Source organism: Sorex fumeus, unplaced genomic scaffold (genome assembly GCF_029834395.1).
Source record: "Sorex fumeus unplaced genomic scaffold, SorFum_2.1 ptg000055l, whole genome shotgun sequence".
Lineage (NCBI taxonomy): Eukaryota > Metazoa > Chordata > Mammalia > Eulipotyphla > Soricidae > Sorex > Sorex fumeus.
The window spans coordinates 8784535-8812286 of record NW_026606112.1 but is presented as its reverse complement, the minus strand read 5'-3'; the positions used below and the strand labels follow the sequence as shown (position 1 = coordinate 8812286).

The following is a 27752-nucleotide window of genomic DNA, read 5'->3' as shown; positions in this document are numbered from 1 at the left end:
TTAGCTTTTTCTTCGACGTTCTTGAAGGCGTTCCAAGACGCTCTCTTCCTCCTGCGCAGCTCGGGTCCCAGGTCATTTGTCTTGTTGACCTCTCAACCTAGGTACACATAGCTGTTGCATTCGGAGATGGTCGTTCCGTTGAGAGCGAATGGGGCATCAGGAACGAGGCTGTTTCTCATAAACATTGTCTTCATAAGATTCAGCTGTAGTCCTACCTTTCCACACTCACGGTCAAAGTCGGCCAGCATTTGTGCCACTTGGCTGATGTCTGGTGTTATTAAAACAATGTCATCAGCAAAGCGAAGGTTGTGTAGTTGCCGACCATCTATCTTCAATCCCATTCCTTCCCATTCCAGTCGTCACATGATGTTCTCGAGGGTGGCACTGAAGAGTTTCGGTGAAATGGTATCACCCTGCCGCACCCCTCTCTTGACATCAACAATCACTTCTTTGTAGAATGGTGAGATCCTGGTAGTGAATCCGCAATACAGCTCACGGAGGATTCTGATGTATTGGGCTTGAATGCCCTGATTGGCTAGGGCTTCAATGACTGCTTCCATCTCAACAGAATCAAAGGCCTTCTTTAAATCAATGAACGTTAAACAGAGCGGCATCTTGAACTCCTGAGAAACCTCAATGAGCTTGGTTATCGTGTGGATATGGTCAATGGTGCTGAATCCTTTGCGGAAACCGGCTTGCTCTCATGGTTGTCCTTCATCTAGTGTTCTGCCAATCCTATTTAGGATGACTCGAGTGCACAACTTGTAGATGACAGACAATAGGCAGATCGGGCGATAGTTGCCAATGCGATGGATGTCTCCCTTCTTGAACAGTAGTACAGTCCTGCTGGTTTTCCATTGGGATGGAACCTTGCATTCAGACAGGTAGCGAGTGAAGAGCTGAACCAGTGTATTGATGAGTACTGACGGCAGGTTCTTCAGGTGTTCAGGTCTGACCTTGTCTGGGCCGGATGCTGTTTGTTTCTTTACCAACGAAATGATGTGTCGGATTTCAGAAGGGAGAACATTGGGAACGACATATCCATCCTGTGGAATTTGGTATATCAGCAAGTGGACATGGCTATTGAAGAGATTTGAGTAGAAGTCATGGATAATCTTCTCCATTGCCGTTCTGGAGGATGTGATGGATCCATCAGGATGTTGGAGGGCAGTTATCTTGGTCTTGTAGTTGGCGAAGGACAGGCGGGCATTATGAATACTTTTCCTGGCTTCTGCCGCATCTACCAGTACTTCTGCTCTTCTCTCTTTGAGGTCTTCCTTGATCGCAACTCTGCACTGTTTTGCAAGCTCAGACGTTTTCTTGTGGTTGCCTGAGGCATGCGCCAAACCACGCTGGCGAATTAGCTCAAGAGTTCTTGAAGATAGGTGATTTTTTGTGGCTACCTCTCTCTTGGCGTTCCTCGCACATTCATGGAGGTGCTGAACCAGTCGATCGTATTCCTCGTCAATGTTGTCAACAATGGCATCTTCCCATGTTGCCGCAATCGTACCAAAGAGTTCGCAGTTGGTGGTCATTCTGGGAGTTCTCTTTTTGAACTTTGCAGGCCTTTCTCCCTGCTCTGTGAAGTAGAATTTTGCACGAAGGAGACGGTGATCCGATCCCGTTCGAAATTTTGGGACAACAGCGACATCAATCAGGCAGAACCGTCGATTGAATATGATGTGGTCTATTTCGTTGTGTAATCGTCCACCGGGAGACTCCCGTGTCCATTGTTTAGATTCTGCCTTCTGGAACTGTGAGTTACCATGAATGGTCTTGGTCGACATGATGAACTCAGACAGTCTCTCACCCTGTTCGGTCCATTCTAGGCCATGGGTCCCGATGTGAAGTTCTTCAGCTGATCTTCTCGGTCCTATCTTGGCATTAAAATCACCCACAATGATCTTGTAGAAGGTGTGGTCTTCTTTATAGAACTTCTCTAGCTCTATGTAGAACTTCTCGTTTTCTCTTTCATCATAATGAGATGTTGGTTCATAGACAATGAAGATAGAAACTGCAGGCAGTGAGTCACATCTATTCAAATGTAAACGTCTGATTCGGGTTGTTAGGCATTCGAATGAATCAATGCTCTTGGCCAAGTTTGTGTTGACAAGGACACCGACGCCTCCAACACCTCTTTTATCGCATGTTCTGAGGAACAATTCTTCTCCAGTGTCGAAAACGGCATGGTGAGATTCGTGCCTTCTTGTCTCGGTCAGACCAATGATGTCGTACTTGATCATTCACGCTTGTACCATCAGATCCTCGATGGATGTGTCTGATGCTAGCGTATGTGCATTGAAAGTACAGACGATCATTTTTGTCTTCCTTCGTTGTGGCAGCCTAGGTCGACCTTGAGATTTTGTCGGCCTCTCCTTTCTCATCCTTCTCAGTGCTGCCATGTCAGTGAAGCCTTTAGGGTCAGGTGAATGAGACCAGTTGTAGTTACTGGTTTTGGCATATCGAATACACAACGGACAGCTTGCCAGGCTCTTCCATGAGTGCAGAATACTCTCGGTAGCTTGCCAGTCTTTCCGAGAGGGATAGAGGCTTTGGGGACGACCTCTAATCACCCTTGTTGGTGTTACCATATTTGAACCCTATCAAATATGGTACGACAATTCCGGAAGATGGGTATTTAGTGTCTTATGATGTACTTCATTTTATGTACATATATATATATATATATATATATATATATATACATACATGAGTATGTATGTACATATCTGTATATCAGCAGGGTTTGTTTGTTTGTTGTTTGTTTGTTCATATGGGGAACCTGTACTCCCGTTGTTCATTGATTTACTTGAGTGGGCCAGTAACCTCTCCATTTTGAGACTTGTTACTATGTTTGGCATATTGAATAGGTCATGAGGAGCTTGTCAGGTTTTGCTGGGCAAGCAAGATGCTCTTGGTAGCTTGCCGGGCTCTCCGGGAGGGGCGGAGGAATCGCACCTGGCTCGGCTGGGCTGGCTGCTCTGAAGGCAAACACCCTACCACTGTGCTATCACTCCATCCCTTTAGATACACATATATGTACACACACATTCACACACACATAGGTATATACATACACACATTAGTAGAACACCTGAATCACAAAAGATTATATCAGCTCCAGTTTATAGATACAATATCAGAATTCAGCATATTATTTTAGTAGCTTCTGAATGTTGTTGAGGTCCTAAGATTGACTTGGACTCATACCCCAAATATCACTCTCAAGAAAATTGCTTGCCTTGTATTTATGGGCAGAGAGCAAGAACACACTGAAATGTTCACTATTGTTGAAAATGCTGAATTTTTGTTTGGTTGCTAGTTAAGATTTGTCAATGATAAGATTTCTCTTTTTCTTCTAAGTTTTTGTGCACTATTTATTCTGGTGGTACCTAACAACAATGTCTGTTATTCTAGTAATAAATCTCTTCATAGAGTTTGTAAAATCCAAGTTACCTTTCAACTTGTGATCAACCAATGAAATGTAGACTATGATATAAAAAACAGATTTTTGGAATGGTCTTTATACAATTTTAATATTTGAAATTTACTAACTTAAAACCTAAAAAATTGGTATTAGTCAATTTGATAGTCTATAATAGCTTTTCCTATTTGTTCGTTTCTTTGTTGCTGTTTGTTTGTGTGCCACACACTTAGGAGTGTTCAGTGCTTACTCTTTGGCCTGTGAGCAGAGATCACTCATGTCAGGTCAGGGGATCATAGTTAGAGCAAGGAATCAAATCCAGGTTGACTGTGTGCAAGGCAAGAGCCTTATCCTCTATATTATTGCTCCAGCCCCCCCCCAAATTTTTATCTTTGTTTTCTGATGACAGTATTTTCCACAACAGTGATGCCAATTTTTATTTCTACTGATAATGTGTTATTGATCCTATTCTACACATTTTTTTCAACATTTTTTCTTTTCTTTGGATAATTAGCAGTCATGCTCATTGGCATGAGATGTTTCTTATTGTTTTAACATGCATTTTCCCCAAATTAATACATTTTATTTATTATAGATATCTTTTTGCATGCTTATTGCCCATGTAGATTTCAACTTTAGAGAATCATCTATTTATGTCCTTCATCCATATTTAACATTTTTAATCACTGTAAATTACAGAGTCACAGAGATATTTCATAATTAGTGTCAGACTTCACCATTACACACTTCCCTCCATCAATGTATCCAATTTTGCTCTTGCTTCCCAGCCTGCCTCTAAAGCTGGAAGTTTTTTCTTCCAACTTTGTCCTACCATTTCCCTTCCTAATTTACCCCCATATATTTCCCACAGTGACAAACTTCCTACTGAAGAACAGTTCTCCTGCTTTTTGGTTCTATTGCCTATGGGACTTTGATATTCCCTTATGAAGTGTTTTTTTTTTTTATATCCCACTTACAATATAGAGCATTATGTTTCAGTTCCTCTCCCTCTGACTAATTTCTCTTAATATTATACTCTCCATATCAATTCATGTAGTATAAAATTGAATGAGTTCATCATTTCCTACTGAGAAGGATTCCATTATGTATATGTACCATAGTTTCTTTACCAGCCATCTGTCTTTGGGCTCTTGGGTTGTTTCAAGATTTGGGCCATTGTGAATAGTTCTACAATGTGAATTGAAGTGCAGATGTCTTTTTTTTTGGATTGTGCTTTTAGTCTGCCCATTATTTTTTAATTAGGTTGTTAATATTTCATTGTTGATTTTTGTAAATTCTTGGAAATTAAATATTTTGGAAATTAATCCTTTGTTAGACATATGGTAGAAAAAACCTTCTCCCTTTGACTAGATTGTCTTTTTTTCTTTGATGTAAGTTTGTTTCACTGTCAAAAATGTTTTTTAATTTAATGTAATATCAATTGCATAATTTTGATTCCTCTGATATTGGAGACAATTATCTAAACAGAGCTTTGGCACTGATATTGAGAAGTATCACCTATATTTTCTATTTATTTTATGGCTCCAGTTTTTACTTAGTTACAGTTTAATTTGGTTTGTGTTAATTTGTGGATTATGTAGAATACTGGTTGGTTTAGTTTCATTATTCTTTTGAATGTGGCTACATGGTTTTCACTAAACAGGAAAACATGTTCAACTGCTATTGAGGATCTTAACCTGCTGTTATAAATTATCTATCTAGCTATCATCTATCTACATATCTATGTATCTATCACTTCTATCTATCTACATATCTATCTATCTCTGTATCTATATACTTATCATATTTCTAGGCTTATTTGTGTACTCTCAATTTTGTTGCACTGTGTGTCTTCATATATTCAAATGCTGTGATAGTTTAACTATAATCTTGTGAAATAGCATGAGGTTAGCAAGCATGTATTGATAACTCTATTTTTGATGTTTCACATGGAAAATTTTGGCCATTCAGCTACAAACAAATCTGATAATGTTTTTGCTATATTTATATAAAAATGCCATTGTTTTTTATTAATATTCCATTGATTTTTTCTTTTACAATTAAAACAATTTTAAGAATTTTAATTCTTCTTTTCTTTGTTTAAAGAATGTCTTAAAATTTTGTGTCTAGATCTTTCCTTTTCCATTGTTGAGTTTACTGTAAATCATTTAATTATTTGAGGCAGTTTTCAGTATGATTTGTTTCCTATTTTTCCTTTGTAAAAGAATATTATTCGCATATGAAAATGAATTGTGGCCCCAGTTCCATACCCAATATCACATATGTTCCCTGGGCACAAAAACTTTCTGGAATAATCCAAAAAATTTAAGACTTTAGGTTCTTTCTCTGGCACTTCTTGATTCCTGGGAGCTTCATCAGAAATAAAATAGATATAAGAGAGCCAAGAATGACCTCTAAGCAATGCCATATGTGGGTTGACATTCTCCCATACAAAAAGAGTTACATTTTTGCTTTTATTTTGTTTAAAAAACAAAAAGAATTATATTTTTGTAAAGCCAACAATGTTGGATTCATATGTTATATTTTGATTATTTTCATCCTTTAACTTGCAGAAGTGTTTAGAAATGCTATATGTTAAATATCCATTCAAACTTTGTTTTAGGACTGTAGAGACAGTACAGGAGTTAAGGTGCTTGCACCCCAACATAATTCATTTTGTAGCCTATTTACTTCTTTTCAATGTGGGTATCTATATGATCCTAATCTCATGTTAAGTACTCCAACACTAACTTGAAGAGTAGTGGTGAGAGTAGACACTTTTTCATGATTGTAATCAATGAAAGGCTTTCAGTGTTTCTACATTTAATATGATGTCAGCTATGACTTTGTCACATGTGTTCTTTATCATATTGCAGCATATTTATTCTGGGTCCATTTTATTATGATAAAATTGTGTTTGATCTTGTCAAATTTTGTTGTTTATGGTGGTTTTTACTTTTATTGGAAGGATAATGCAATATTTGTCCTTTATGTTATTGTCATAATAATATTCTTAATTTTTATAGGGTCCACCATTCTTGCATTCTTGAAATAAATCCCATTTGATAATGATGTATGATTATTCATTTAAAAATCTTGAATTCGGTTCACTAATATTTTCCTGATATCCACATTCGTGTTTTTCAGAGAGACTGCTTAAAATTTTTATTTTCTAAGGTATTCATGTCTGGTTTCAGAATCAGGACAATGTAGGATTCATATATTTTATTTGGATTATTTTCCTCCTGTAAGTTTGCAGAAGTGTTTAGAAATGCTGTATGTTAAATATCTGTTCACTGAATGCCCAAGAACAGATGATTGGTTAAAGAAACTTTGGTACATCTACACAATGGAGTACTATGTAGCTGTTAGAAAAGATGAAGTCATGAAATTTACATACAAGTGGTACAATATGGCAAGTATCATGCTAAGCGAAATGAGTCAGAAAGAGAGGGATAGACATAGAAAGATTGCATTCATCTGGGGGATATAAAGTAACAAAGTATGAGATTAATACCCAAGAATAGCTGAGATCAGCACCAGGAGGATTACTCCATAACTTAGAGGCCAGCCGGGTATCCTAGAGGAAAGGGCAGTTCAGATAGAGAAGGGAGCACCAAATAAAGGATGTTTGGAGGATCCTCCCAGGAGGGGAGATGCATGTCGAAAGTAGACTATGGACTGAACATGTTTGCCACTCAATGCCTCTTTTGCAGACCACAACACCCAAAAGGAGAGAGAGAACACAGGGGATTGCCCTGCCACAGAGGCAGGGGGGATGGGGGGATGGGGGTGGGAGGGATATTATCCATGGTGGTGGAAAATGGGCACTGGTGGAGGGATGGGTATCTGATCATTGTATAATTGAAACCCAAGCACAAAAAAATTGTAAATCTACAACTTTAAAAAAAAAATAAAATAAAATAAAGGGAAAAAAAATATCTGTTCAAACATTTGTATAGGACTGGGAAGATAGTATAGGAGTTAAGTTGCTTGATTTGCATGCAAAAACCCTAACAGCACATATCTTTAACAACATACATATTCCCCTGAGCACCACCAGGAGTGATCCCTGAGCACAGAGCAAAGATTAAGCCTTGAGCATAGTTGGGTGTGGCATCAAATAATTTTTAAAAAGTGAAGAATTTGGGTTAATTGAGGACAAGCGGTGTAACTCAAAAATAAAGTACTTTTCTTATATATTAATTTGAGACTATAGGTTCTATATCTGGCACTTCTTGATTTCTGGGACCTTTATTAGAAATAGCTTTCAAGGCCATCAATCATTACTAGTGGTGGTTGGTTGAGCTACCTAAGCATTATGGGTTACTGCATAAGTAGCAACTATCCTTAAGGAGAGTAAAATCTTTTGTTAGAATTCAATACTGAAGATCCTATATTCTGGGCTTTTGCTTGGGTTAAAGCTTTTGAATACTGCTCCAGTTTCCTTACTTACAATCGATTCCATTCAGATTTTCTCCTTCTTCCCAACTGAAATTGGGAATTAGTATTTTCTAGGAATCTGTTTATGTTCTCCATAAGATGTCCAATATGTTGGCATGATTATAATACTCTAGTTATCTGTTGCATTACTTTATATCTATTGTATATTTTCTGTCTTTGTATCTTGCTAAATGGTATAATTTATTGAGAACTTTATTTCATAAGAAAATATACTATGGTATCTGCTACTACACATAAAGCAGGGACAGTTTAAAAAAGCTGCCATGTTTTTCCTAAGGCACATCTAACTTACAGCTTCAACACAAATACAGGTTAATTTTTACATTTAGTTTTTTATAGCTCAAATAGATTTGTTTAGACACAAGCACACTGCAATCTGTGCTGAGCTCTAGTTATTATGGAACACTTTTGTAATATTTTGCTTAATTGTTACAACTAACAGTTAATTTTGGGGAATTCTTAAAATAAGGCAATTCTTGTATGAGTATCTTAGCCATAATAACTCCACATGAATTCATGAATTATTCAATTTTTGTTGTTGTTGTTGTGTTTTGTTTTTATCAGCTGAACCAATTTTGAAAGCCTTGTCAAAGGCCAAATCTAAAAGTGCATACAATCCTAAAATTAGTTTGTGTTATGTTTCCTTGTCAAACACAAAACAAACTCTAGACTGAGGAAAGAAGAAGCTGTGTTTCAAAGAATAATTTCAAGAGGTACCAAAGAATTATTATTATGAAAAGTGTTCTAAAAAGGAAATATATAAGATAGTTCAAAGTTAGAAAGCAATAGATTTATGTTTTATATGGGAAAGTAATCATACCTATAAAGAAATAGCATTGTGGAAGTTGGTTGAACAAAAGGGATATGCCAGTGAACTGCTTTATATTTGTATTAATTATCTATTAATTAATTACCCATTAATTTAGTCAATTCTTAGGGACTGAATATGAAAGGTTTGTACACAAGCTTTAACCATAAGTAGTACAATTGTGTCTGTCTGGGAAAATAAAGAGTTAAAGTCTGATAAACTTTTAAAAAACATTTTATTCTGATTGATAAACAAGGACAAATATTTCAGTTATTAATTTATAGAACAAAGAATAAAAAGTATAGGTCTGAGTCTGGTCTTACCACAGAAAAAGAGACATTCTCAATGAGTTTTATCAAGACCTTCAAGGGAAATGCGTATTTGCTGGAAACCTTTTATAAATACCTAAGAGTGATGGTGATGGTGACGGGAGTGAAGAGGGAGATTCCATTAACCTTCTCTTGTTTTCCAGAATTATAGGTCTTAGATAAACTCCAGCATTGTCAGTCCCTCCTATTTTCAAGTTTAATTATATGCATTCATTGCTAAACAACTGGAAAAGTCACAATTTTCCTTAAAGGAATGACTTCTAGTCTAAAATAGTCTCCTAAATATTCTATGCATTCATTGCTAAACAATTAGAAAGAGGCACGGATCTCCCAAAAGAAGCAACACTAAATCTAAAATAGTTTCCTGAACACTCTAATTGACGTTGTTTCTGCAAAGTCAGTTGAGTCATCTATTTAGAAGAGTTGATAAATTCCAGTTGCTTTAGGCAACGAAAGGAATTATGCATAAAATACAAACTATAAATATCAACACTAGTTTTTGCTGAATTTCAAGAGGCCAACATAATAAAATTATGCAACTCTGCTTATTGAATTTCTGAAAGTTACAAGGTCAAAGTTCTTCATGTCTTCCTCAAAGATAGTTACTCTCATCTAAAACATACAAGACCTAAGCATTTAACCAGTGAAACATGGAGAAGATCTTCTGGAATGAAATCTTATTTGTGCATAGTTGATCATGGGGATGAATCTTCTGAGATATATAATGAGTCCTTGGGCTTTATTCACTGTGATTTTTTTAGATCATGGGAAAGGTCTAGCTGTAAGCAACTTGAAAATCAATAAAGTATGATTTTAGTTCTTACTCTCCTTAAGTAAAAGAGGAAGCAAATTTCAATGTCTGTTTGAAGCCTTGTGGCCAGGTATTGAAAGAAACTGTAAAAATGAAATTTGTTAAGTACTGACACTGTGTATACAACATGGGAGAAAAGTTATATAATATACACATACTTATGCATATACAACATAGATATACATATTTTCCTAACTATTCTTTATTTGAAAACTATGGAGAAAAGATAATTTATAAGCAAATAAGGCCATATCCTGTCAGCCATTAGAGTACTCTGAAGTTTTATACTGAAATATAAAACTTTCTGCCAATAGGCATATTTATTTGATCAAGGATAACATCAAGAATAATTAAACGTGATCATAAAAATCTCAATTAATTTCATCTATAAGGGGTTAATAAAGTATAGGCTCTTATATACTTGTTTTGCTGGAAGACTTTGTAAAACATTTTTTAAAAAAATTTTATTAGTGAAACACCATGAGGTACAGTTGTATACTTACAAATTTTTGTGCTTGGGTTTCAGTTATATTATGATCGAGTACGCATCACTCCACTAGTGCCCATTCTCCACCACCAATGATCCCAGTATACCTCCCACCCCACCGCCCATTTCCTGCCATCCCACCCGACCTCTGTTGCAAGGCATTCCCTTTTGTTCTCTCTCCTATTGGTTCCTGTGGTTTGCAAAAGAAATATTGAGTGGCAATCATGTTTGCTCTATAGTCTACTTTCAGAATGCATCTCCTATCTTGGGAGGATCCTCCCAACACCCTTTATTTGGTGTTCCTTTCTCTATCTGAGCTGCATTTTCCCCTGGCATGTACAGCTGGCCTCCAAGCCATGGAGTGAATCTCCTGGTACTTATCTCAGCTATTCTTATGTGTTAGTCTCCTATTTTGTTACTTTATGTTCCACAGATGAATGCAATCTTTCTATGTCTGTCCCTCTCTTTCTGATGCATTTCACTTAGCATAATATTTTCCATGTAGTACCACTTGTACGTAAATTTCATGACTTCATCTTTTCTAACAGGTACATACTATTACATTGTGTAGATGTACCAAAGTTTCTTTAACCACTCATCTGTTCTCGGGCACTCAGGTTTTTGCCAGATTCTGGCTTTTGTAAACAGTGCTGCAATGAACAAACAAGTGCAGATGTCACTTCAACTATATGTTTTTTTTTTGCCTCTCTGGGATATATATTCCCAGGAGTGGTACTGCTGGGTCAAAGGTGAGCTCAATTTCTACTTTTTTGAGAATCGTCCATACAGTTTTCTAAAAGGACTGAACGAGTTGGCATTCCCACCAGCAGTGAAGGAGGGTCCCTTTCTCACCACATCCACACCAACATCGGTTGCTTTAGTTCTTTTTGGATGTGGGCTAGTCTCTGTCATGTGAGATGATATCTCATTGTTGTTTTGATCTGCATTTCCCTGATGATTAATGATGCAGAGCATTTTCTCATGTGTCTTTTAGCCATTTGGATTTTTTCTTTGAGAAAGTTTCTGTTCATTTCATTGCCCCATTTTTGATGGGCTTGGATGTTTTCTTCTTGTGGAATTCAACCAGTACTTTGTATATCCTTGATCTCAACCCATTGTCAAATGGGTATTGGGTGAATATCTTCTCCCACTCTAAAGACTGTCTTTGTATTTTGGTCACTGTTTCTTTTGAGGTGCAGAAGCTTCTTGGTTTTAGATAGTCCCATTTGTGTATCTCTGTTTTCACTTGCTTGGCCAGTTGTGTGACATCTTTGAAGAATCCTTTTGCTTCAATGTTGTGAAGGGTTTTACCAACCTTGTCTTTAATGTACCTTATGAATTCTGGTCTGATGTTGAGGTCTTTAATTCAACACTTTTCTTCAGTGCACAAGGAAAAATTCCACAAAACATACCTCAATAGATTCAGGAAGATAGAAATAGTATAAACAATCCTTTCAGACTACAATGTACTGAGAATAGAAGTGAATCACAGACAGACAATGTACTGAGAATAGAAGTGAATCACAGACAGACACAGAGAACCAAATCAAACACCTGGAAATTACATAACTCAATGTTGAACAACAAGAAGGTCAAGAACGAAGTCAAGGATGAAATGATGACACCTGAAAACAAATGAGAATGAAGACATGAGCTACCAGAAACTATGGGACCCAGCTAAATCTGTGTTAAGGGGAAAATTTATAACTCTGCAAGCATTTCTCAAAAAGGAAGAAAGGGCCCACATAACCAACTTGACTTCACAACTAAAGAGCGTAGAAAAGGATCAACAAAAGGACCCCAAATCAGGCAGAAGGAAAGAGTTCATAAAACTTAGAGCAGAAATCAATGACATGGAAACCAAAAACACAATCTGAAAGATCAATGAAACCAAGATCTGGTTCTTTGAGAAAATAAAAAAGATAGATAAACCACTAGCAAGACTCACAAAGAAAGAGAGAGAGAAATCCCTAAGAAACCAAATCAGAAATGAACAGGGGGATATCACCAAAAAAAAAAAAGAAATTCAAATTCAAAAGATTATCAGTGACTACTTTGAAAGTCTATATGCCATGAAACAAGAGAACCTAGAAGAAATGGATAAATTCCTGGATTCCTATAATCTCCCAAGGCTGAATTCAAGAAGATTTAGAGTTCCTGAATAGACCTATTAACATCAAGGAAATTGAAACTGTAATCAAATTTGTCCCAAAAACAAAAGCCCAGGTCCAGATGGATTCACTAGCGAATTTTTCCAAACATTTAAAGAGTTCCTATTGCCAGTTCTTCTCAAGCTTTTCCAGGAAAATGAAGAAACAGAAACTCTCCCCAGTTTCTATGAAGCCCATATCTGTCTAATACCAAAAGGAAACAAAGACACCACAAGAAAAAGAAAACTAAAGACTAATATCCCAGATTAAAATGGATGTGAAGATTCTCAACAAAATACTTGCAAATAGAATTTAACAAAAGATCATACACCATGACCAAGTGGGATTCATTCCGGGGATGCAAGGGTGGTTTAACATTCGGAAACCAATAAATGTAATCCATCATTTCAATAAAAGACAAAAAAACATATGATCATATCAATAGATGCAGATAAAGCATTTGACAAGCTCCATCACCTGTTTATGATGAAAACCCTCATCAAAATGCGTGTACAAGGGACTTTCCTCAATATAGTTAATGCCATCTATCATAAGCCTACAGCAAGTATCATCCTCAATGGAGAAAAACAGAGAGATTTCCTCTAAGATTAGGGGCGAGACAAGGATGCTCACTCTCTCCACTGCTGTTCAATATAGTACTGGAAGTACTTCCAATAGCAGTTAGGCAAGAGAAAGATATTAAGGGCATTGGTACGAAAGGAAGAAATCAAGCTCTCACTATTTGCAGATGATATGATACTATACTTAGAGAACCCTAAAACTACTACTAAGAAACTCCTGGAAACAATAGATTTTTTTCTTGTTTTTTTTTTTTTAATTTTTATTAGTGAGATACTATGAGGTACAATTGTAGACATAAAAATTTTGTGCACAATAGATTTTCATAGTGAAGTTGCAGGCTATAAAATCAATACCTAAAAGTCCATGGCTTTCCTATACCTAAATAGCGAGAGAGAAGAAAGTGACATGAAAAAAAAATCCCGTTCACAATTGTGCCCCAGACAATCAAGTACCTAGGAATCAGCTTTACTAAAGAAGTAAAACACCTGCATAAAGAAAACTACAAAACACTACTTCAGGAAATAAAAAGCACATGAGAAAATGGAAAGATACCCCTTCTCATGGATCGGGAGAATTAACATTGTCATGATAAAGATTCTTCCCAAAGCATTGTACAAATTAATGTGATTCCTATAATGATACCCATGACATTCTTCAAAGAAATGCATCAAACACTCTTGAAATTCATATGAAACAATAAGCCCCCACGAATAGCTAAAGCAATTCTTGGGAAAAAGAAAATGGGAGGAATCAACCTCCCTAACTTCAAACTGTACTACAAGCAAGTAATAATTAAAACAGCATGGTACTGGAACAAAGGCAGAGTTGCAGACTAATGGAACAGAGTTGAATATACTGACATCTCCACCCAAGCATATGATCATCTAATCTTTGATAAAGGAGCAAGAAATGTGAAGTGAACCAAAGAAAGCCTCTTTAAGTAATTGTGCTGGCAAAAATGGACAGATACATGCAAAAAAAATTGGGCTCAGATCTCTGCCTAACGCCTTGTACAAAAGTAAGATCAAAATGGATTAAAGACCTCAACATCCTACTGGAATCCATAAATTACATTGTAAAACATTTTGGATAAATTTTTTTAAGTCTGAGTACCAGAGAAAGTAAAATTAAGAACTCATCATAAAATTTCACCTGCACTATCTATCAATTTAAGGATGTTCCTTTCTTCTCAATGACCTTAATGTATCCCATCGTTCCTGAGTCTGCCAAGAAGATACTTTCTTTAATCATCTATAAAATATGAACCTTGTAAACCAGGATCCAGGCCAATTCTCCTAAGGGTTCTGTAAAATAAAACTTATTTTCTTAAAAATAAATTTTTAATCTTAAAATAATCATGGGCTGGAGCGACAACACAGCAGGTAGGGCATTTGCCTTGCACACAGCCAACATGGCCAACCCAAATTCGATTCCTCTGCCCCTCTCAGAGAGCCCTGCAAGCTACTGAGAGTATCTTGCCCACATGGCAAAGCCTAACAAGATCCCCATCACATATTTGATATGCCTAACACAGTAACAACAAAGTCGCACAATGGAGACATTACTGGGCTTGCCTGAGAAAATAATCATATCTGAATCATGTATGCTTTTCAAATATGACATTCCACACAAAAGCTTAGTTATATATTATTTCAACTATAAAATGATTATAAATATACCTTATTATAATCAAACTTATGAAAACAATTCTGTTTCTATTTCAATAAAAATATACTATAAGATATTCCATATTCTAGAACAATTTGGAAGATGAAGTCAAATATTTTATTATAATTTAAAAAAATTGTAGGCTTGTAAATTATTTTGTCATAGAGTTTAAAAGAAACAAGTTTCCTTATTTCCAGGAATTTGAGCATTAAAGCATCAGCAATATTACCAACAAAACCCATAATCAACCATAATCAAGTTGCTCACAAAATTGATCATATTCAATATTTCAGCAGCAATCCCACCACTATTAGGCCTTCCCACCACCATTATTTCGAAGTTTCCCACCTCCACTCAAGCCTGCCCCACAGGCAGATGCTAGAAATTCTATTTTGCATTGTTTGTTATGAATAGTATAAGATGCCTGTTAGGGTCTATCTCACAGTGATTCAACAAAAAAGCAAAAAAATATACGATACGGGATTCTAAAAATTAAAATAACCGTGGTCCCAAACCATCCCTACAGAGATCTGCTTTGTTCCGAGATTAATTTGTGTGTCTCTGGATCATGGCTGTTAATGTATTTTAATGGCACCTGAAGGCAGTTGTGGGCATGACAACCAGTCCCAGAAGGATGGAGAGATGGGAAGGGATGACCCAGACTTGACCCTTTGAGGCCTGGTATTTTCAGTCACTTTTCCAGCATACCTGGGTTTTTCAGTGGATTAATTCCCTTGTGTGTGGGGCCCAGGACATGCCTGTGAAGATGGGTCATGAGGGTTGCGGCAATTGGTTTTTGGAAGTTCCCAAGTTCATCTGGTGCAGACAGAGAGAGACAGAGAGAGAGGATGCTTACTCCCATCTGCGGTGCCCCAGTGAAATCAGCCCAGCACATGGTCTTGGAGCCATTATTGCAGCAAGCTGCTTGGTTTTGTCAATTCGTTCAGTCTATGCAATTAATTCTTTTCCAGACATCTTGGGTTGGCAGTGTAAAAAATTCTTCCATTTCAGAATTAGAATTCTAGAGATTCTAACTCTGCCCAGTAGTAGGGTCTGTGTATGATTTCAACAATGTCATTGAAAGTCTTTGTCTTAAAGTCCCGGGTAGACATCTTGTCATAAGAATTCTATTGTAATAAAATGAAATTCTCTGACCTGTGATTGATTGTAACTCAGTCATAGAAGAATCAGAGTGAAGAAAAAAAATGACTACATGCATATGTGATATATATATAGCATTATGTAATAAGGCTACATATATATGTGATATATATAGCATTATGTAATAATTTAGCATTTAAATCTTTAGCATTATGTAATATATATACGTATATATTAAATGTGCATAATCTATAGGGAATGTGAAACATCATTTCTGACCTGACAATGCTTCCTTTGCATCTTATTATATATCAAATAAGCCTAATTATTTTTTAACTCTCTTTTACAAAGTATAAAAGAAAAATCTTTGTGATTTTTAGGGGCACTCTAAAAAATCTCAAAGACAATATGGGTACAAAATATATCATTTATATTTGATCCAGGGAGAACAAGATGATAAAATTGCTGAAAGGATTAGTAAAGTGGCATTAGTAAAGAACACTTGAAAAGTAAATAAAGGAGGCAATATAATTGTAATTTTTTAAAGAAAGACATTAGCTCTTTTTTGAAGTTCAATAATTTCATTCTCCTGAATAATCGAAGACACAATAAAGTCGCTGTAATATACAAAAAAATAAAACCTCTTCAGATAAAGCACAGAATTTTCCCCTCAGAAATGAAGACAGAGGCAAAGAAAAATCTCTTTTTAATATAAAAATTTTAAGCAATCAATTTTTAAGTGAAAATTTTTATACATGATCATGAGGTTGTTAAGTCCTTGTCTAAGAATTTATTAAGTTATTTGTCGCTAGTTGATTCTTCTGTGTTACTGTGTTTGCTTGCTGAGTTTAATTGGCTTCTATGTTACTTTCCCATATAATTTGGTGTGCCCTACCTGAATTTCAGTATTGAGGAATTAGGAAGTGTCTTAAGGTGTAGATACTTCAAGATTTATGGTAAGGGTCAATGAGCTCACATGACAATAGCTGTGTGAGGTGGGTGTGGTTGCCAGGACTTCAAAAATAAGAGGGTATTGAGGAAGTTTCCCACCATGATTCCAAAAATATACCAGAGTTCTCGGTCTGGGAACCAGAGAACCAGAAATTGTTTGCAGTTTGGCAGCTCTGCAGAGAATATTTGTGAAGCTGTGGAGTTGAACCTTTGATGTGGTTGCAGTAGTGGGAGTGGGTATGACTGCCAAGGCTTCAGCAAGGCAGGTACTCAGCTTTCTCACCTCTGAAGGGTGACCCACAGTTTTCAGTCATGGGGACCAGTGTTTCCATAAATTTTTGCTGCTTGGCTTATATCTCCTAGCATAATTGGTCAGACATCCATAGAGCAGGGCCAATGGGTTAATCAACATGGTGTTGACCATCAAGAAAAATCTTTTTCCACTTAGTGGAGACTGAGATCCAATAAAATATGGCTATCTTAATATGATAAAAACAAACCGATTTTTTAAGCATAGTATTTCACACTGAATTAGCTAAATATCTTAGATAAAACCCATCCAATCTTTAACACATTTGATATGACAAAAAATTTTACAGACTTTTTAATCTATTCAAGTACTTATAAATTGATATTTTACTTAAAGAAAAACCTGTTCTTTTATATTATTGCTAACATCTGGCATACTACATATGTGTACTTTAAAATAAGTCTATCTTAGTTACTAAAATATCAAAACACATCTGCAAAATGACATAATACAAACTGAATTTAGTATTGAAATTATTTTTTAGAATAGTTTAATCCCATTTCTTTCTGAAAAGCAGAAAATAAATAACTTTCTGCATGTAACTAATCATCAAACCAATTAGAATCTTTCAAGGGATTTTAATAAAAACATTTGGAAATAGAAAACTATTTAATTTCATGCACTTCCTTAATTGCACACACACAAAAACTTTTAATATGTAACTTCAATTCTACAATTTTAGATATTTTTTAAGATTTAACACAAAAATACAAAACACATAAGTTATATAAAAGAGCAGACTCTTGTTTTTCCCCATCTTTATATTTTACAGCACTTAAAAATATTTCATTTATCTGTTACCCATGAATTCTAGAGGAGACATATAAAGGTATAGTTAAATAAAATTTATGGAATAAGCTTGGGGAAAGGGGCTTAGGTGTGAATAGGAAACCGTCTAGGTACATGTACATATTTTTCAGAAGTAGATAAAACTTCTAACCTGTATTTAACTTTCCTCTTCTGTCTCTGCTGGTTGCCAGGAATACCTAAGAAGGTTTAAAATGTTTACGAATAAATATAGGGAGTGAGGACCTATAGCAGCAAAGAAAACATCTGAAGAGTTACAAAGACAAATGGAAAAGTTAGAGGTGTTAAATGGGGTCATATAAAAGAACTAATAAGGGGGCTGAATAACAGGTAAGACTAGAAGGAGATGGAAAGATAGGAGTGATGAGTGATGAGAAGGAAGAGGCTAAGATATGCAAGTTGGGGGATACAGAAACTTTCCCAAAAAGGCTGAGTTCTAAATAACTAAATATTTGCAGAGAAACTTGGCTAAAATAGTGGTATAGTAGCAAAGAAAATAGTAGTGATAGAAAAGATGAGGGAGTGCTTAATAGAGTTAGAATTATCTATGGGAATAAGGTAAGCCAAAGGGGAAAGAGGAAAAGAAATCTTGTAAGAATCTAGGGAAAATCCTATTTAATTAATTTTCCTCACACAGCTCTCAGTTCAGAGAATCAAAAGATGTCTTTTGGGAAAATCCATGCTCAAAACGATAGAGGGAATGCACTAGGGTACCCCATTGATGAGGAACCTAGGGAAAGCAGAAGTCTTTTTTTTTTTTCTTTTTGGGTCACACTTAGCAATGCTCAGGAGTTACTCCTGGATTTGCACTCAGGAATCACTCCTGGCAGTGCTCAGGGAACCATATGGGATGCTGGAAATCGAATCCGGGTCAACTGTGTGCAAGGCAAATGCCTTACCCACTGTGCTATCACTCCAGCATCCCAAAAGCAGAAGAGACTTTACAATAGGCAAAAAAAGAATACTCCCTGGCTAGTATGTGTGTGTGTGTTATATAATATATGTTATTATGTATTGCTGATGACATCATTCTAATAACACCAAATATCAGCCAAGAGGCACAAATGCTGACCGACTTCGACCGTGAGTGTGGAAAGGTCTAACTACAGCTGAATCTTACGAAGACAATGTTTATGAGAAACAGCCTCGTTCCTGATGCTCCATTTGCTCTCAACAGAACCACCATCTCTGAATGCAACAGTTATATATACCTAGGTCGAGAAATCAATATGACGAATGACCTGGCACCTGACTTGCACAGGAGGAAGAGAGCAGCTTGGAGTACCTTCAAGAGCGTTGAAGAAATAACTAAGAGGACAAAGAACCTCCAGCTACGAGCACATCTTTTCAATTCCACTGTTCTTCCTGCATTAACATATGCCTCAGAGACCTGGGCCCTACGAAAACAGGATGAGAACACTATTCGGGTCTCTCAAAGAGGACTCGAAAGAGCTATGCTTGGGATATCACAATTCACTCAAATGAGAGATAGAATCCGGAGTTCTGTTCTCTGTCAACGCTCAAGAATCAGGAATGCTGTCTCATTTGCCAAGGCATCAAAAATCAGATGGGCTGGACACGTAATGAGGTTTACAAACAACTGCTGGACTAGAGCCATTGCTGACTGCATTCCACAGGACATGAAAAGATCACGTGGACCCCCACCTACAAGATGGTCAGACTTCTTCGTCAAGAACCTGAATGATCGGTTTGAGGCTCTGCATGTTCCTAGAACGAACAGATACCATTGGGCTACGCTAGCACGCAACCGGGATGAATGGAGACATTACTGGCGCCCGCTCGAGTAAATCGATAACAGGGGATCAAGTGATCAAGTGATCATATAATATGTATGAATTTTATTATATATGTATACATATGAAATATACATACATCTATAATAAAAGATTAGTAATTAAATAAATGAATAAAGAAATGAAAGCAAAGTTCTTACCATGCATCAAAAGTTAACTGGAATAATGGCTCTAGATGTGAAATCAATGAAGGATTCTCTAATTATCCAGCAACAACAGTTCAAAGAGGCAGAACAACCAGTGTGGGGCAGTGAGAATCCATAGGTGGGTCCAGTCTTGATAAAAATTATAGCACTGGAAACCATTCAAAAAACCAAAAATTCAGACCTAAATAGGGATAGATTTGTTTGAAAGATAATAAATAAGGGAGAGGGGACCAGAGGTAGTATAAGGATTAAGACATTGTTCTGGCTGCTGGTCCACTATAGTTTGATACCTCCAATATCTACTATGAGTGATCCTTGAGCAAAAAAGGAGGAGTAATTCCTGAGCACCACTAGGTGTACCCAACTGTTACCCCAACCCCACAAAACAACATTAGCAACAAAAACCTCAAGGAAGATAAAATAATGGAATAGAATGAAATGATAGGAATATTCTTTAACCAGTCATCTGTTCTTGGGCACGCATTTGTTTTTTTTTTTTCCAGATTTTGGCTATTGTAAATAGTGAAGCAATGGACATACAAGTGCAGGTGTCATTTCTACTATACTTTTGTGCCTTTTTGGGATATATTTCCAGAAGTGGTATTGCTGGGTCAAATGGAAGCTCAATTTCTAATTTTTTAAGAATCGTTTATACTGTTTCCCTAAAGGGCTGAACCAGTTGACATTCCCACCAGCAGTGAAGGCGAGTCCCTTTCTCCCCACATCCATGCCAACACTGGTTGCTTTTATTCTTTTGGAAGTGGGCCAGTCTCTGTGGTGTGAGATAATATCTCATTGTTGTTTTGATGTGCCTCTCTCTGATGATTAGTGATGGAAAGTATTTTTTCCTGTGCCTTTTGACCCTTCAGATATCTTCTTTGAGAAAGTTTCTGTTCATTTCATCAACCAATTTTCTGATGGGATTGGATGTTTTCTTCTTGTAGAGTTCAACCAGTGCATGTATATCCTTGATATTAACCCCTTATCAGATGGGTATTGGGTGAATATCCTTTCCCATTCTGTAGATTGTTTTGTATTTTTATTTATTTATTTATTTATTGCTTTTTGGGTCACACCCGGCGATGCTCAGGGGTTACTCCTGGCTTTGCACTCAGGAATAACTCTTGGCGGTGCTTGGGGGACCATATGGATGCTGGTAATCGAACCCGGGTAGGCCATGTGCACGGAAAATGCCCTACCTGCTGTGCTATTGCTCCAGCCCCAATTGTTTTGTATTTTAGTCCTTGTTTATTTTGAGGTGCAGAAGCTTTTTAGTTTAAGATACTCTCATTTGTTTATCTCTCTTTCCACTTGTTAGGCCATTGGTATGTCATCTTTGAAGATACCTTTAGCTTCAAAGTTGTGGAGGATTTTTCCATCTTTGTCTTCAATGTACCTAATGGATTCTGGTCTGATATTGAGGTCTTTAATCCATTTTGATCTGACTTTGTTACATGGTGTTAGGTACAAATCTGAGTCCATTTTTTTTTTGGTATGTAGCTGTCCAGTTTTGCCAGCACCATTTGTTAAAGAGGTTTTCTTTGCTCCACTTTATATTTCTTGCTCCCTTATCAAAGATTAGATTATAATGTGTTTGAAAGTGTATGTTAGGTTATTCCACTCTGTTCCATTGGTCTGAGGCTCTGCCTTTGTTCTAGTGCCATGCTGTTTTAATTATACATCTAGACAAAGGAATACTATGCAGCTGTTAGAAAAGATGAAGTCATGAAATTTGCATATAAGTGGATCAACACAGAAAGTATCACGTTAAGTGAAATGAGTCAGAAAGAGAGGAATGGACACTGCACTCATCTGTGGAATATAAAGTTACAGAATGAGAGACTAACACCCAAGAACAGTCGAGATAAGGACCGGGAGGTTTACCCCACAGCTTCAAATCCAGACTCACATGCTGGGGGGAAAAGACAGTTCAGATAGAAAAGGGGACACCAAGCAAAGGGTATCTGGAGGACCTGCTTGGGTTGAGAGATGCTTGGCGAATGTAGACTATAGATTGAACACAATGACTATTCAATACATCTATTGCAAACCACAATACCCAAAAGGAGAGAGAACAAATGGGAAAGCCCTGGCACAGAGGAGGGATGGGGTGGGGAGGATGGAGTGTTTGTGGTGGGAGGGATGCTGGGACCATTTTGGTGGAAAATGGGCACTCTTGGAGGGATGGGTACTCAATCATTGTATGACTGAAAGGCAAGCACAAAAGTTTGTAAGTCTGTTACTGTACCTCAGGGTGATTCACTAATAAAAAAGAAAATTTAAAAAAATGATAGGAAGACATGACATTAGAATAGTACAATGTTCTAAACAAGAAATACACAAGCTTGGGGCTGGAGCAATAGCACGGAGAGTAGGGCATTTGCCTTGCACACAGCCAACCCGGGTTCAATTCCCAGCATCCCATATGGTCCCCTGAGCACTGCCAGGAGTGACTTCTGAGTGGAAAGCCAGGAGTAAGCCCTGTGCATTGTTGGGTGTTACCCAAAAAAGAAAAAAAAAGAAATAAACCAGTGTTTCAGAGATGATTATGGGGATTTGGACAGGCACTTTGCTTTAACTGATAAATTCACAATTTAACTCCAATATTTTAAAAAATTTAATAAACTTTGCTTATTTATCATTGGGTTTAAAAGACTAGTTAAGACATGGGATTTCCGTTTCATACCTTGATAGTCATATAACATATCACCAGATTTCCTTCCTTTCTAATAATTACCCTACTTTTTCACAGTCTAAGAATTATTTTTTGTGTATTTTTCAGTCTATTTTTTAAATTCTACATATAAGAAATCTGATGATTGTTTTTAATTTTATGATTTATTTCCTATAGGAATTTAAAATTTCTGTTTTCTGGGGCCAAACCCAGCAGTCTTTAGGGCTTACTACTGGTTTCATGCTCAGGGATCACTTTCGTGAAGTTTGGGGAACCATATGGATTGAAACTGAGTTAGCCATGTATAAAGCAAGGGATTGGCCTTTTGAACTATATCTCCAGCTACACATTTATTAATTTTAATTACAGCATCCTCAGTATACCACACTATGTATATTTTAGAATTGCAATTTCACATTTAAAATGTTTCTTATATTTTAAATGTAAAATGACATGCCACATCCATTACACAAATTCAAATTATAGTTGTCTGAACTTATTGAATCCTCTCAGTCCTTTGTTTTTACTACCTATTTCATTTGGTAATCTGTGTTCTTAGTCCAGGGGATATTTTTCTTTAGATTTTACCTGTCCCCTTGCTGCTTTTGTCTTCCCCCTTATTCCACATGTGAGATAATCTGAAACTAACTTTCATTATCTAATTTATTTCAATTAACATAATACTTTTATGTGTCTGTCCATGTTATCACAAAAGGCATGATTTCATTTTTAAAAAATATGTACCAGAGTAATATTCTGTTGGGCTAAATATCACATAATTTTTATGCAATCATCTGCCCATGGGACATAGATGTCTCCATATATTAACTATTATGCACAGGGACGTAGCACAAGATTTTTCAACAATCAATCCGAAGATCATTGCCAGTCTGTGGGTGTAGAAAGTTTGAAGACCACTGGTCTCTGCCTTGGTAAGAATTGTCTGTGCGTGAACTGGTATGCAGGACAAGTGCTGGTCACCAGGTATGGAAGGATTTAGCTATGTTGTTATGACCAGAGAGGGTGTTTGAGTAGATACTTTGAAGCAGAATTTATGCATGATCACTTGATCAATTGATCACTTGACATCCTGTTACTTATCAATTTGCTTGAGCAGGCACCAGTAACGTCTCCATTCATCCCTGTCGCATGCTAGTTTAGCCCAATGGCATCTGCTTGCTCCAGGAACATGAAGAGCCTCAAACCATTCATTCAGGGTCTTGAGGAAGAAGTCTGACCATCTCGTAAGTGGGCGGCCATGTGTTTTTTTATGTTCTGTGGAATCCAGTCAGTAACAGCTCTAGTCCAGCGGTTGTCTTCAAATCGCATTACGTGTCCAGCCATTCTGATTTTCTATGCCTTGGCAAATGAGACAGTGACCCTGATTCTCTATCATCCATAGAGGTCAGAACTTCAGATTCCTACTATCACTTCAGTGAAACATGATACTCCAACCATAGCTCTTTCCATTGCTCTTTGGGAGAACCAAATAGCGTTCTCGTCCTGTTTTCCTAGGCTTCGATGACCACTTCTGTCTCAACATTATCAAAGGCCTTCTATAAATCAATGGACGTTAGACAGAGTGGAATCTTGAACTCCCGAGAAACTTCAATGAGCTTGGTTACCATGTGGATATGGTCGATCGTGCTGAATCCATTTTGGAACCCAGCTTGTTTGCATGGTTGTCCTTCATCTAGTGTTCTGCCAATCCTATTCAGTATGACTCGAGTGAACAGCTTGTAGACAATGAATAACAGGCAGATCAGGCAAGAGTTGCCAATGTTGTAGATGTCTCCCTTCTTTTACAATATCATATGTATCATATAATATATGTGTTGATTATTGTTTCATAAATCATTCTTCATAATATCTTCCATAGAGAACACATTATCTTACAGTCAAGAGGTCTTGGTTAAAAAAAAAGAGTACTGGACACAGTTGATCTGCAAAGTAAATGACAAGAAGAGAGTGAGAGGATAGTAGATTATTGAATATGCAAAAATTATCTCTACTCCAGAGAGGCCTTTAAGGGAGTATTGTTATGAAGACTGAGGTTAAATTTGAGGCAAAGTTCAGGTTAATGAGATATCATAGAAAATATTGACCCAAGTTAATTTGAAAAACATTAATTTCTTACTTCCAAATCTACATAACCGTCATATTCAATCGACGGTTTTGCCTGACTGATGTCGCTGTTGTCCCAAAATTTCAAACGGGATCAGATCACCGTCTCCTTCGTGCAAAATTCTACTTCACAGAGCGGGGAGAAAGGGCTGCAAAGTTCAAAAAGAGAACTTCCAGAATGACCACCAACTGGAAACTCTTTGGTATTATTGCGGCAACATGGGAAGATGCCATTGTTGACAACATTGACGAGGAATACGATCAACTGGTTCAGCACCTCCATGATTGTGCGAGGAACTCCAAGAGAGAGATAGCCACAAAAAATCTTTGAAAACTCTTGAGCTAATTCGCCAGCATGGTTTGGCGCATGCCTCAGGCAACCGCAAGCTAACGTCTGAGCTCGCAAAGCAGTGCAGAGATGCGATCAAGAAAGACCTCAAAGAGAGAAGAGCAGAAGTACTGGTAGATGCGGCAGAAATCGGGAAAAGTATTTGTAATGCCCGCCTGTCCTTCGCCAACTACAAGACCAAGATGACTGCCCTCCGACGTCCTGATGGATCCATCACATCCTCCAGAACAGCAATGGAGAAGATTATCCATGACTTCTACTCAAATCTTTTCGATAGCCATGTCCACTTGTAGACATACCAAATTCCAAAGGATGGAGATGTAGTTCCCAACGTTCTCCCAACGTGTGAAATCCGACACGCCATTTTGTCAGTGAAGAAACGAACAGCATCTGGCCCAGACAAGGTCAGACCTGAACACCTGAAGAACCTGCCATCAGTACTCATCAATACACTGGCTCGGCACTTCACTCGCTACCTGCCTGAATGCAAGGTTCCGTCCCAATGGGAAACCAGCAGGATCGTACTACTGTTCAAGAAGAGAGACATCCGTGACATTGGCAACTATCGCCTGATCTGCCTATTGTCTGTTATCTTCAAGTTGTTCACTCAAGTCATCCTAAATAGGATTGACAGAACACTAGATGAAGGACAACCATGCGAGCAAGCCGGGTTCCAAAAAGGATTCAGCACCATCGACCATATCCACTCGATAACCAAGCTCATTGAGGTTTCTCAGGAGTTCAAGATGCCGCTCTTTTTAACGTTCATTGATTTAAAGAAGGCCTTTGATTCTATTGAGACGGAAGCAGTCATTGAAGCCCTAGCCAATCAGGGCATTCAATCCCAATACATCAGGATCCTCCATGAGCTGTATTGCGGATTCACTACCAGGATCTCACCATTCTACAAAGAAGTGATCATTGATGTCAAGAGAGGGGTGCGGCAGGGTGATACCATTTCACCGAACCTCTTCAGTGCCACCCTCGAGAACATCATGCGACAACTGGAATGGGAAGGAATGGGAGTGAAAATAGATGGTCGGCAACTACACCACCTCCGCTTTGCTGATGACATTGTTTTAATAACACCAAACATCAGCCAAGCGGCACTAATGCTGGCTGACTTTGACCTTGAGTGTGGAAAGGTAGGACTACAGCTGAATCTTACGAAGACAATGTTTATGAGAAACAACCTCGTTCCTGACGCCCCTTTCGCTGTCAACGGAACGACCATCTCCGAATGCAACAGCTATGTGTACCTAGGTTGCGACGTCAACATGACAAATGACCTGGCACCCGAGCTGCGCAGGAGGAAGAGAGCGGCTTGGAACACCTTCAAGAACGTTGAAGAAATAGCTAAGAGAACGAAGAACCTCCGGCTCCGGGCACATCTCTTTGATTCCACTGTTCTTCCTGCATTAACATATGCCTCAGAGACCTGGGCCCTACGCAAACAGGATGAGAACGCTATTCAGGTCTCCCAAAGAAGAATAGAAAGAGCTATGCTTGGAATATCACATTTTACTCAAATGAGAGAAAGAATCCGGAGTTCTGACATCCTTCGAAGATCAAGAATCTGGGACGCTGTCTCATTTGCCTAGGTGTCAAAAATCAGATGGGCTGGTCACGTAATGAGATTTAAAGACGACCGCTGGACTAGAGCTGTAACCGACTGGATTCCACGGGATGTCAAAAGACCGCGTGGCCGCCCACCTACCAGATAGTCAGACTTCTTCGTCAAGATCATGAATGATCGGTTTGAGGCCCTTCATGTTCCCGGAGCGAACAGATGCCATTGGGCTACACTAGCACACGGCAGGGACAAATGGAGACGTTACTGGCGCCTGCTTGAGCAAATCGAAGACTAACGGGAAGTTAAGTGATTAAGTGATTAAATGAAATCCATATAAAACAGTTCAGCTATTTCTTTATGGTATGAGAAATGCAATTTTTAAATATGTTAGGCCTGACAAATGAATGCAAAGTGAGAATACATGATTATGTCTTCCTATGGCATACAGAAAAGAAAGTTCTTTATAGTTACCTATGCCATAATAAACAGTGTGACAGTTTCATTAAGTTCACTGTTTTTCAAGAACATGGTGCTCTATACCATTCTGTTCTCAATATTATTGACATAGATGCCATTGTGCCTTAGTCAAATATATTCATTTGCTTTCTTCTGTCAAAATTTTTTGGGACCAGAAAGATCGTACAAGTTATTGTCTTGCCTTGCAAGAAGCTGACCTGGGTTGATTCCTGATCTTGTCTTCTGAGCTCTCCATACGTGATCCTCGAGGGCAGATCTAAGAGTAAACCCTTCCTTAGCCAAAATAAACTTGTTATTTTTAAGGGGGAAGAGTGTTCTGGAGAAATAGTACAGAGGGTAGGGCACTTGCCTTGTAGGCAACCAACCCAGGTCTTATCCTTGGCACTAACTAATGTTTCCTCAGAGCTGGCAGTCGTGATTTTTAACTGCAGGGCTAAGTGTAATCCTTGAGTACTTTTGTTTGTGGCCCAAAAAATGAAAAAAAAATCATGAGAAATTATTAAATGCCAATAGTACAAAAAGTATAAATTGGACATAAACAATTAATGAATGATCTGGTGTTAGAAAGGATTAGTTGTTCCTTTAGGTAAAACCCACCTTTTAAATCTTACTTTTTCCTATCTAAATTTCCAAACTAAAATCAAGTGATATCGTCTCCTTGTTTTATTTTTCCTGTGCTACATGAATCGTGGATTAAATCGTA

General features: G+C 37.5%; 1 pseudogene; it reads right to left on the bottom strand.

The window, feature by feature from the left end:
- Window positions 1-1913: 1913 nt before the first annotated feature.
- Window positions 1914-27752, bottom strand: part of LOC130034028 (uncharacterized) — a 51842-nt pseudogene continuing 26003 nt past the window's right edge.